This window comes from Agelaius phoeniceus, chromosome 2, assembly GCF_051311805.1.
Source record: "Agelaius phoeniceus isolate bAgePho1 chromosome 2, bAgePho1.hap1, whole genome shotgun sequence".
Classification (NCBI taxonomy): domain Eukaryota; kingdom Metazoa; phylum Chordata; class Aves; order Passeriformes; family Icteridae; genus Agelaius; species Agelaius phoeniceus.
The window spans coordinates 17,909,491-17,921,598 of NC_135266.1; positions in this window are offsets into that span (position 1 = coordinate 17,909,491).

Sequence of the window (12,108 nt, forward strand, 5' to 3'; positions counted from 1 at the left end):
GATGGTCACTGTCTTCAGTTTGGTTTTGGGTTTTTTTGAGTTTTTTTGTTTTTATTTTTAATTGATTTGCATTAATCTGTTTCTCCTGCCAGCTAAGCAAAAGGCGCATGCAATGTTCTGGTGCTGCTGTGTGTTTGTACACAGCAGGAACCCTTTGCTGGAAGTGAGGGTGGAGGTCCCAGTGTGGTCAGAAGCCCAGCAGGTGTCTGTCAGTGCCCTGGGGTACACTGCTGGCCTGGGCAGGTGTGGAGGGACACTCATTCCCTTCCATTGGATGCATCTCTGGGAGTCCCTGCCCTCAATGACCAGCTCAAAGAGCGAGGGCAGTGCCAGCAAATTGCTTTACAAGGTGGTTTTTTTGATGGATAGAGAGCTATTATGGAAACTGTGGAACTAAAAACACCTCAACAGAAGAAATCAATGGATTTTAGTAAGACAACAATCTTTTGTTTTATTAAAATATATCTGGTGCAATAAATCTCTGCAGTTGCTAGGTGGGATCAGCCACATCCCAGGACACAGCTCTTCTTTCTGCAGTTGTGCAAAGGTCCACAGCTGTCCTGGGCATTTCTTGTTTTATATTTTCTCTTAACTGGAAACAACAGACATGCAAATCTAGCAAATGTAACATACAGCTTTGCAGCATATTCAGAGAATGTCCTCTCGCCGGTTCACTGACATGAATTCCTTTGAAGATGCCTAAGAAGGAAATCAATTTTACTTTACTAGCTTAACCAAATGGGACAGACTGGCTGAAAAATAGTAGGCTAGTGGTGAAAAAAAGAGTACTTTTATGCCTAATATGGGATATGCTCAATTCCCATCGGACTCATGTTCTTGAGAATCATGGGTCTGAGACTTGATGCTCCCGAATCTACTTTTTCTTGTTTAACAACACATGCACTGTATTTGTCAAAATGGAGGCTGCCTTGCTCTGCAGTTCCAGCCTGAATCCTGCTGGCTTTGGATAAAAATTCCCAGGAGTTATTTCCATGTATGTTGAGCAATTATTTGACCTTCCTTGACACATTGCTCAGCTCACTGCTCCAGGGGATTCTCACTTTCATGCACCAGGCAACATTTGATGCAAAACTGCTCTCTAGGATACCTAGGGGAGTCCACTGTTCTTTAAAATGACAGCAGTGAACTATTGCTGGGAAGAGAAATGTTTCAAATTCTTACATCATTCAACACAGTAATCCTTACTCCATCCCTGCCTCAGTGCTGGAGAATACCTGGCTCATGTCACCCTGCAACAAGGTCTTGTCTCTTCTGCGCCAGGTGAAGCCTTTCCTTTCTGAACTACTTCCCTTTGCACTTTTAAAGGTCTTGAAACTCATTAACCATCACTGGTTCAAGTGACACAGCACTAGATTCCTGGCTTTAGTGACTGTGAAGTAAAATTGAGTTTGTAATCTGTCAGCTCTCTCACTTCACAAATTAAACTTGGAGTCTCTGCCGAGTCTATGGCTTTTGAAATCCCTGGAGCTTTTCTTTCTGTGGGTTGTAAAATGCAGCAGTAGCAGCTCTTTGTCTCATGAAAGCACTGACTCTGAATCACAGAGGTTCATACAGACCTTGGAAAGTTGTTATGAATAGGACAAGTATAGGGTTGTCCCATTGTCATCGAGACTGCACTTTTTATTACCTTATTTTGAGGAAAGGGAGTTGCATTTTTTTTTTCTCTGATTAAATAATACCAGAACAGGAACAGTTGGTATTTCTGGGAATTTCTGAATGGGGCAAAGCTCCCAGCAGCTGCTTTGCTCTCCCCAGGCCTCTCTGAAGGAGCATCAACCCTGCACTTTATTCTGCTTTTTCACCCTCTGGCCGAGCATGATGACTGAGACTGACAAACTCTTTGTTCCTTCCAACTATTTATATATAATTTTTCCTACAAGTTGATAGGCAGAACATCTGCTTTTCCAAGTCTTTTCAATGAGGACTATGGACATCCCTTTCTGAAATAACTCCATTGATACCTGTCAGTTCAGAATAGGTGACCAGTGTATTTCTGCTCCTCGGGTAATCATAATGGTGAGTACAAGGTGTGGGCATGTCCCAGCTTCACTGGGATTATTTCTATTCACTTGTCCCATAGAAAAGATGGAGCACTGCTCAGGTTCTGGAATTACCAGCTCAGTCTTTTTTCACTGACCACTATAGAGGGTGGTTTTGTCCACAGCTCCCAGTCAATTTTTCAGTCTGCCAAACAACCCTAAACAAAACCTTTGCCTCATAGAGCAAAAGTTAAGAGGTAGCTTCTTCTCTTTTCCAAGCTATAATTGCATTTATTATTTCTCAGGCTAAACAAACAAACACAACCCCAAACACTTAAATCCAAGTCAAGGAAATTGCTCATTTTTCTTGCAGGAACAGAAGAAAACACATGAGGAATATTATCTACCAGTAGGGCTATTGGGACATATTTGTTAGAGGTGCTGGAAGCAAGTTCAGATTCCCTCCTAGAATGAAATAAATTATTTCTCTATATTTGCTATCCCTGGTGCTTTGGAGATAGATCCTCCTTGTTTTCAGTGAATTTAAGCCTTCCTCTTCCAATTTATCCAGGAAGACTCTGACTTTAGTTCACTAATATTTTCTCACTGTGCCTCAGAACATGAGAGCCTAAAACCAGACTTGGATTAGGGAATCTCTGGGCAGGGACTGGAGCCATGGGTGACTGCAATGGGGTCATGTACAGGGGCAGGGAGCTGCCATGGGGCAGTCAGTGCTGGTGGTGCCCGCAGGGCCTGGACATCTGGGTAGCCATGCAAATTCTCAGCATCCAGGACATCCATGAGCATGGCAAGAGATCTATTAATCCACCACATCTCTTTTGTATGCCTAATTCCCTCCCTCTTTGTTCTACAAGAGTTTCCAGTTAGTTTTACCTAAGAAAAAGAAGAATTGTTTCTTAATCTCTCCTCATTGCTCCTTATAGTTGCCTCTCTCATCCCTCCCACTTAGCTTCTTTCTCCCAGACCAGACTCCCAGCCTCTTTAACCACTCCATGGACAGAGACCTGGGTGACCAAAACTCTGTGATTCTGTTTGTAAAACACACATCCCCTTAAAAAAAAAAAAAAAAAAAAAAAAAAAAGAAAGAAAAAGAGAGAGAGAGAAGAGAGAGAAGAGAGAGAGAGAAGAGAGAGAAAAGAGAGAGAGAGAAGCCAGAACCCGAAGCTACCTAATATGCTTCTGGCTGTTTTTGAGGTACTGGTCTGTTCTTGGTTCATGTAATCAGACATCTTAGTCCAAAAGAAATACCTAGTGCAAGCACCCTGAGCTCAGTTCCTGAAGGCATTTTGCATATGCTCTCTGCTTTCAGTTACCTCATTCCATAAATTTATTGTAGTTGTCTTGAATGCCTGTCGTGTATTCAAGGGGGACAGCTACATGCAAAGCTCCAACAAAGGACATAGTGCAGAGAGCTCTTTTCTTGAGATGTGAAAAAAGGGCTGTGCCAATCCCTGTGCACAGTCTGGACTTTTTGTCTTTTACTGTGTGTGCCTGGACAGCTGAGCAGTGAACAGGCAAGGCATTTTGTGTAAGCATGACAAAGAAAAAGCCCCAAAACCCTATGAACCAGGACTGAAGGACAGAACATTGAGATGGGATAGGAGTAACTGGACACATTTCTGGCTTGGATGACAGGTTGGGATCTGCTGTCTCACCCTGCCACAGCAGCTTTCCCAGCACTGGCCCAGGCTCAGGAGCCCCCCTGGGGGAGGGAGGGCAGGGGCAGAGAAGTGGTTGCTGCCCTGGGCACTGCCAGCCCCATCCTGCTTTGGGACTGCCAGCCCTGCCCTGGGCACTGCCAGCCTTGCCCTGCCCTGGGCACTGCCAGCCTTGCCCTGCCCTGGGCACAGCCAGCCCTGCCCTGCCCTGGGCACTGCCAGCCCTGCCCTGGGCACTGCCAGCCCTGCCCTGGGCACTGCCCTGCCCTGCTTTGGGCACTGCCAGCCCTGCCCTGCCCTGGGCACAGCCAGCCCTTCCTTGGGCACTGCCAGCACCGCCTTGGGCACTGCCAGCCCTGCCCTGGACACTGCCAGCCCTGCCCTGCCCTGGGCACTGCCAGCCCTGCCCTGGGCACTGCCAGCCCTGCCTTGGGCACTGCCAGCCCAGCCCTGGGCACTGCCAGCCCTGCCCTGGGCACTGCCAGCCCCACCCTGCCCTGGGCACTGCCAGCCCTGCCCTGGGCACTGCCAGCCCCACCTTTGCTCACTCCCGGACAGTGCCAGGCTTGGCCAGCAGATGGTATCACTGGCACACAGCTCTGCAGAAGAGCCAGAGAATAATCTGTGAGAAAATCGAGCTAGAAAAGATGTGCTGCTGGGAATGAATGCAACCTCAGGCTCACACAGATCACGGAATCTCCCATCATTGCCATTTCTGCATGCTAGCTGTGCAACTTTTCTTTTTTACTGTCCTACTTATGACCAACCTTTCTACATCTACTTAATGCTTGTCATCCTTTTTGGGGGGCTTTTTTTTTGTTTTGTTTTGTTTTGTTTGGTTGTTTTGTTTGGTTTTTTTTTTCTGGTTTCCTTTTTTTCCCCCCAAAATCTAATGTTTTTTACCATTTATACATCCTGTTAAGACAGCACTGGAAAAGTCTGAAAAACATGAATGTAAGCGCTCTCAGTCACTGGTTGTCACTGACCTGTAATTAGAGGTACCCTGCAGCATCCCCAGTCTTTGAAGGGTCTGCTTAGTTTTTTACATAGCAGCTTGCTTAATATATTTTTCTTCTAACCTCCATTAGCACTTGACAGAAAAAGATCGGTTCCAGAAAGTGGAACATCCGTACCTACTGAAATTACATATAATTAATCAATTAGAAACAGAAATCTGTCTCAGTTTTCAGAATGAGTGCTTACTGGTATATAATACCTTTCAAAACTCCTTTTCTCTTCTAGGGAAATAATTACTGTTACTGGCTTTCTAATTTCACAGGCTGGCTGTTACCACTTTCTAGACAGCAGCTCTAAGCAAGAGTCCTTCCCACAATTTATTTTGGGTGAGAGTGATCCTTGAAGTCTTCTCCTAAAAGTCATGCAGCACAGAACTTTACAAAGCCATTTGGTGTCACAGCCAGGACTTGCCATGTCTGTGCCCCATGCTGTGCAGTGACTCTTATTTCAGGGAAATGTCTTATTTCCATGTCCTCTCTAAAATGTTATGTTTATCCCATTTCCCACTGTCTACAGCCCAGGAGACGTATGCATTGCATATGGCAATCTAATTCAGCTCCATGCCATAGAAATAAATGCCTTCAGGTGCTGCCTGCACATGGGCTAGGCCTCTCCAGTGTAATGCATGCTGTGAGTTATTGAGGCAGACTTTCACACATCCTTGCAGATAAGGTAATTTAGAGAGACATCCAAGTGAGTGCCCAGAGATGTGCATTTGCCTTTGCACAAATGGAGGCAGCTACTTTGACAGTGCTCTCATTTCTTTGAATCTTCTACAGGAGCTGCCTAGAAAATTGCAGCTATCAGTGAGTAAAACATGAGGGGGTAGGAATGGCATCACAAACTTGATGTGTTTGTGCTACTTCTGTTCAGCAAATTGCAGCTAGGGGATGTGAATATATAGGGTGCACAGCTCCTTTACCTTTCTCTTCTGGCTCCACAAAAGCCACAAAGAAAGGAGATCTGAGCTATGCTTTGCTCTCTGCCACCTGTGTGCTTCTGGAATGCCTCTGTGACAAGGGAAGTGCTGGAGAGCTACTGGTTCATTTAATATGGGTCCCATCTCAAACTGATGCACATTTTGATGCAAAGCTCCAGGTATGATCATCCTGAGACTGCTGTTTTTTCAGCAGAGCTGTGTTTTGTGTGCTGGTTGGTAAAACAGTGCATGAGGTGTGGAGACCTTGCTTCATATCACACATCAGACTCTGAAGATATTTTTGGCTGACAGTAAAAACATAGTGGCTTAACTACCATTTTGGCCTTTCCAGACTTTTGTTAAAGTGCAGATATTCAAATATAACCAGAGGGAAAAAAGAAGATTTCTTGGTGGAGTTTTGTCAAGTTGCTACTCTTCTAATTTCTGATAATTTTAAGCAATTTTCTCTCCAAGATTCCATTGTTCCTTTCACTTCACTAATGCATTTATTGACTCATATCTATGGAAGCACCTTGCCTCCTGGCTTCTTTTGCTGGCTCATTACTTGTATTTATTGCTGCATTTCTCTAAAGCAATTTCATTAAATTCTGCTTTATGGTTATCACAGAAATCTGCTGTTAGGATACAGAGCCCTTTCATGTTCATAGGAAATGCAAGTTCATTTTGTCCCCTAAATTTTATTAATCTCTTTCAATCATTTAAAAATAAAAAAAAAACCCACCCAAAACTGTTAAGTTACTGCAGGATTTTGCCTCTTTCCATTAACAGCAAAATAAAGCTAATTTCCTGCAGCTTTCTGCTTTGAGTTATAAAGCTTTGGTGTGGATTACTTTTTTCAGAGCTATTATGATTGTCCACAGGCAGAAAAAGTTCAGTAAAATATCAGCTTCTGAATCTCCAAAGAAACATTCATTGGGGAAAAACTAGGAGCTCTTTGTTTGCAGCATTTTGTAGTTAGTTAAGAGGCATTTATGTAACCTTCATCTCATGAAGGGTGACTGCTAACATTAGTATTTTTAAAGCACCAAACAATTATGAGGTATGAATGTGAACACTGTTGAGGGAATTTGAAAACACTTTTGAAAGCAAAAGGCAGATTAAAAAAAACAACAAACCAAACCTAAAAAAAGGGAAAAGCCTTCACAAAGCTGAGAATTATACAACACCTCAAAGGTACTTTTACATCCACATCCAGGACAAAAAAAATCCCCAAAACAGACACCTGTAATTTTTGATAGCTATTCTTGAAGTTTTGTCACAAAACTTCCCTTGACAACCAGATCCTCAAAGATATTCAGATGCCACAGTACAGAAATTTTATTTGGGCCAAAGTGAGGGAGGGGCTCTACGGTCTCGTGGATGGCCATCCCTTAGTGCAGTGGCATGTACACTGCCTTATGAAATCCTGCTGCATTTCCAAACACCTTTCTGTAATTAGTTTCAAAGAAATCCCCACATTCCCCTTACTCCACGCTGCAAGGTGCAGAAGTGTACCCTCCATGCCCCTGGTAGTTCCTGGACACTCCACAGCCAGCTGCCATGGCTGCAGGGGACTCCTTTCCTCCAGTGTGTGGGTGACCTGAGGGTCTGGAGTCACACACCTGCACCTGCATGGCAGCATCTCATCCATATGCAAAGGCAGTGAAAATGAAACTGGAAATAGGATTCCCTCCAGGTGTTTCATAATTGCTAAAAAGAAGCCCATGGTTGATTTGGCATCACTGAGGCTGAGAAACATCAGGGTGCCACAGCACATCCTGGTTTCTGCTCCAACATTGCCAACATCAGGGACCAGACTAGAGAACACTTTTTCTTCCTTCAGACCACTGGGACTGGTTGTGTTTTCCATAAAGAGGAAGGGGATTACAAAATGGAGATAGTATTTACCTAAATCTCTCCCACCAAAGAGGCAGAGTGATGATTTGTGTGCACCTGGAACAGTAGGGTGGTCAGATGGTCAGACTGCAGATGTTGTTCCAGCAACACTGAGAATCATAGGATATTTTTCACAGCCCTTACCTATCTAAAGGGTTCAAAGGTTTTTGTAAACATATATCCAATAAGTGGGTAAGCAAGAAAGGGGTGTCAGAGTGCTGTTAAAAGGATCAGAACAATTTGGCAGCTTTGTTTCATCAAGTATTGGATAGCATGCTTCTCCCAGAGAAAAGAGGTGAAAATATGTAGGCTGTCCTGCAGAAGGCTGTCTTGCATTGCCTTTACCAACTGCTCTGTACATTCTGACAGGCAAGACACATAGATGTGGCATTTAAAAAGCAGCAGGCATACTGGATGTGTTTTCTCTACATCCAGTCTGATCATCAATAACTTTCTCACAGTTATAACTGAAATGAAAACCAGCTGCATATTAAGTATCCACAGCATTCTGTAACTTTATTCAGTTATGGAAGAAAATTATACCATAAACCTCAAATGGGCATCCAAAATTAGGAGTCTTGCTGTGGCTCTGCTCCTTGATCGTACAGCAGAGACTCCTTGCTGAGGAGCTACAACAATGCATTGGCCAATGTTTTTGTCACTGCAGTGATCAGCCTTAAAGAAAAGCAGTGGGTGAAATGAATAACCTGATCACCAGGGCATGGCTTGAACAGCCCACGATGGATGAGGCAGAGGGAACCACATTGCTCCACATGTCTGCAGTGACAATGCAGGATCTAGGGCAAGAACAGCTATCCCACAGTTAGAGACCACAGCTGCATTCATTGGTCTAAGGAGACTGAACTGAAGCTAAAGGGACAGCATTATTCCTAGCACTGCCCAGATTTATAGGGATTCATCATAAAATTTTAGTTGTTGTGATTGTAATTAGCTGGGTTAGTATCAAATGCATTAAAAAGGAGGAAAAAAAAAGAAATTATTTCAAATTATTTCAAATTATTTGTCTTGCCTCATGTGTGTTTATAAAAATGGACTTAAAGGAAAGAATAGGGGTCATGAAGTATTGGTGCTGGCTTTCACAGTAGTATTCAGGTGAAGTCCAGTAAACTTCCCACCACTAACATCCAAAGTTCTCATCATTGTTCTGTCTCCTAGAACTTGGTCCTTTCCTGGGGAGGTGAGCCCTGAGGGTGACTGGGTGCCAGTGCCTGCCTGGCTGGGTGGGTTGATTTGAGTGCTTGGCACAGCTCCTCACAGACAAGGGCAGGAGAACCTCAACACATCTGTTTAATGGCCCACAGTCCCTCCCTTTCTTTATCCTTGGCTCATCTCTCATCTTCTCAGTTGTTTTAGCACCTGAGATATCTCAAGCATGTGCACACCCCATGCAGTCCATGACTTCTGGAATGGATGGAAACATATGGCATCTTTCAGATGATATTTAATTTAACTGTTAACAATTAAGTAATTCACAGTAATGTTGTGATGATTGTTGTGAAGACTAACTGGTTTTCTAAATCTTTAAAATCATTAATTGGATTTTTGTATTCTGTCGCTTTGCTGAGCTTCAGGAGTGACAGATGGTCTGTAAACCCAGTAAGTTGTACATTACAATTTCCCATGCAGGTAAGCTTTGAAAGAGTTTAGTGCAAAAGCCTGCAAACCTTTTCATAGCTTTCCTTTTATTGTTCTCCTTGAATGACGTGGAAAAAAAACTTGGGTTAAGGTGATTTCAGTACTCAGAGACATTACTGTCTTCATGTCAGGGGGACAGATCACCTCTACCTTAATAGACTGGAGTACTCACCATCAGAAATTCTAAGAATTCTATCAAGGATAGATAGAAGTCATTTAACTAGAGAATTGCTGACACTGAACCTATCTTCAAAAAGTAGAAAAGTGCAATCTGGGCAACAAAAGCATTGACATGTCCTCCTCCCTCTAAACAACTTCCTTGATATTACCTGAAATTGCTCAGGGAGATGCTTTAGTGGTTGAGGAGGTAGAACTTAAGAACATATTGATTGTCTCAGTAGCCCCATGTCCACGTTTTTCTTTTACCATTGCTTCTTGTCCCTGGGAACAAGGTGACATCATTACTGTTGGGGAGTCCAGGCTCCCTGGGCAGTTTGAGATCTGAGTCATCCTGTGGGATGAAGAGCTTGCTGAGTAACATCTATCTGAAAGGCATCCTTTGAGGGAAAAGGACTGGGATTGTCTAAGATGTCCAGTCATGAAAGAGACTCTTGAAGGCGGCATCCCCAAAGGCAAATTGTGAGTCACACTGGTTCCTCTGCTGATATCAGTATCATAACCATTTCCCTTTGGAAATTGGTCTGTTGTTTAGGTAAGTGGGATGCTTGGGGTTGTTCAAAAAGGTGGGATACTTTTTTCTTTTCCCGTGAGACACACATTAGATAATGCCAACTAAGGCAAAGGCAGAAGGGAATTTCCAAAATTTGCACTAGTTAATAGCAGTCCTCAAAGGTTTCCTTTGCAATTTATCAGGAAACATTAAATACTTGTGGTATAGAACACCTTGCCGTGTTTGCACCCATTACTCTTTGAATTCTCTGCTTTTGGGAAAACAGACAATTATGTGCAGGTCTATCACTCTGCAACAATGGCAGTAAGGCATAATACTAAAGAAAACCCAAGAACTGTACATTGAGACTTCAAGGTCAAGTTTCTCATTGCAAGCTAAGGAAAAAAACAAAGTTATAGGTTAAACAAATACCTACATTTAGAATTGTTTCTTAACAGTGTATTTCTCTTGGTGCTCATTTTCTCTCATACTCTCAGGATGCTCCCTGGCCAAAAGAGGTTTAGTACCAATGGCAAGAGCTTCTCTTCTAAATAATGCACTCAGTTCTTATTATAGGGTTTCCTCCAGGACAGCCACCTCAGCATGTTCTCTCAGTTTACTATTCAGGTTAGGAATATGAATGCAAATGTATTTGGTGGCTCTGCTGGGAGGCTTGGATTTTGGGTTCTTCATTCAAAGATTTTAGCTTCCTCCCCAAAAGAGCACCGTTTATGTGGACTGTGAAAATAATGTGAAGTGAGATGTGATGTTGATGAACTCACACCAAATGTTATGCAGGCTGCTGGTTATAAATGTCTTCAAGTAACAGTTTCTTACAGTTTCTGTTATTAGGTTTCTACACAGAATGCAACCAGGCATTAATGACAGATTAATAGTTACTCTGACTGAGCCCCTCTATAGTAGGTCAAGCACCCTCTGCTTTTGACAACTATTTCATGGGATCCTATGTCCTGCCAACATATTTAATGTTGAGCCTCCACAATCCAGTTTATCATCTGAGAATAAGACAAAGGGCCCCAAATCCAGAGTATCTGAGTCTGAAGAATTATGGGAAAACAGGTTACCCTGGAATGTGTTGCACAGGTGCCCATTCAAGCAATCCTTGCTCTTTTTGATCCCTTGGTTTGTGGAGATAATTGTCCTTAAAATTCTGACAACAAGGAGAACTAAATTACTTTTCTGTCACTTCCACTCATGTTTGTGAGGAATCCTGCCTTCAGAAGGCCCACATTTTGCCTTTCCTAAGGAAAATTCTCAGTAAACTCTATTCCTAAAGAGTTTAAAGGTGTCATTTGTCATGGTTTTTATCCTAATATTTGAAGACTATTCTGTGAGTCAATAGACCTCAGTGTTCAGAAAACTTTTGTATCAGGCCTATTTTCTTTCCCTGCATTTCACCTCATTAGCACAGGATTTATTCTTCTGCCTTCTCACCCTGCACATGAATGGTCACCTATGAAAGTGGGGGATAATATAACCTGCATCAAAGGGGGCTCCAGCAAAGCTCTGAGACCATGTGCATTCCCAAAAAGAAAAGAGGGGAGAAGAAAAAGGGGTTTACTATGTGGCAAAATCAGTTTCTAGAAAACAAAAAATACCTGAAGCATGCCAATGTCATGAATGGGAAGTCAAATAGTCACTTCAGCTGTTGGATGACAAAAAAAGCAATATTTGCCTGGAAAGGAATACTCTTGAGAGGCCAAAAGAGGAGTCAAAATCAACACTGAATATTGATGGTACAGAAGGCTGTAATTCCTAAAAAACAGCCACATGCTCCAGAATTTGAATGTCTCAGTGACAAAAAATCTATCAAGTTAGGATGAATTTTACAAGGAAAAACAGAGCTGTATAAGCATGACTTATTAACCAATATCCTAATAAGAGATTGGAAATACCACAGAAAGAATTTTCAAATCTCCATGAAGGTTTGGGGTTTTTTCCAGTATAAACACAACAAGCTGCACAGCTGAGCTGTATGTTGGTGATTATGGACTGACAAAACACTAAAGCATTTTATGGCAAATATGTTGGCAAATATGGTATCAGGCAACTATGCAAGAACTACCAACATGGCTTCTTTTCTGTCCCATTAAAGCTAGCTTTTGGGGTGGGTTTTAAGCTATACTGAAGAGAAACATGATTGATTAGAGATGGTTAACAAGCCACTAGCAAACAGTTTTACAGTCAGCCTCAACTGTCCATTACAGCAAGTGGCATGTGCTGTGTGAATAGGTGGTGTTAGGCAGCCAC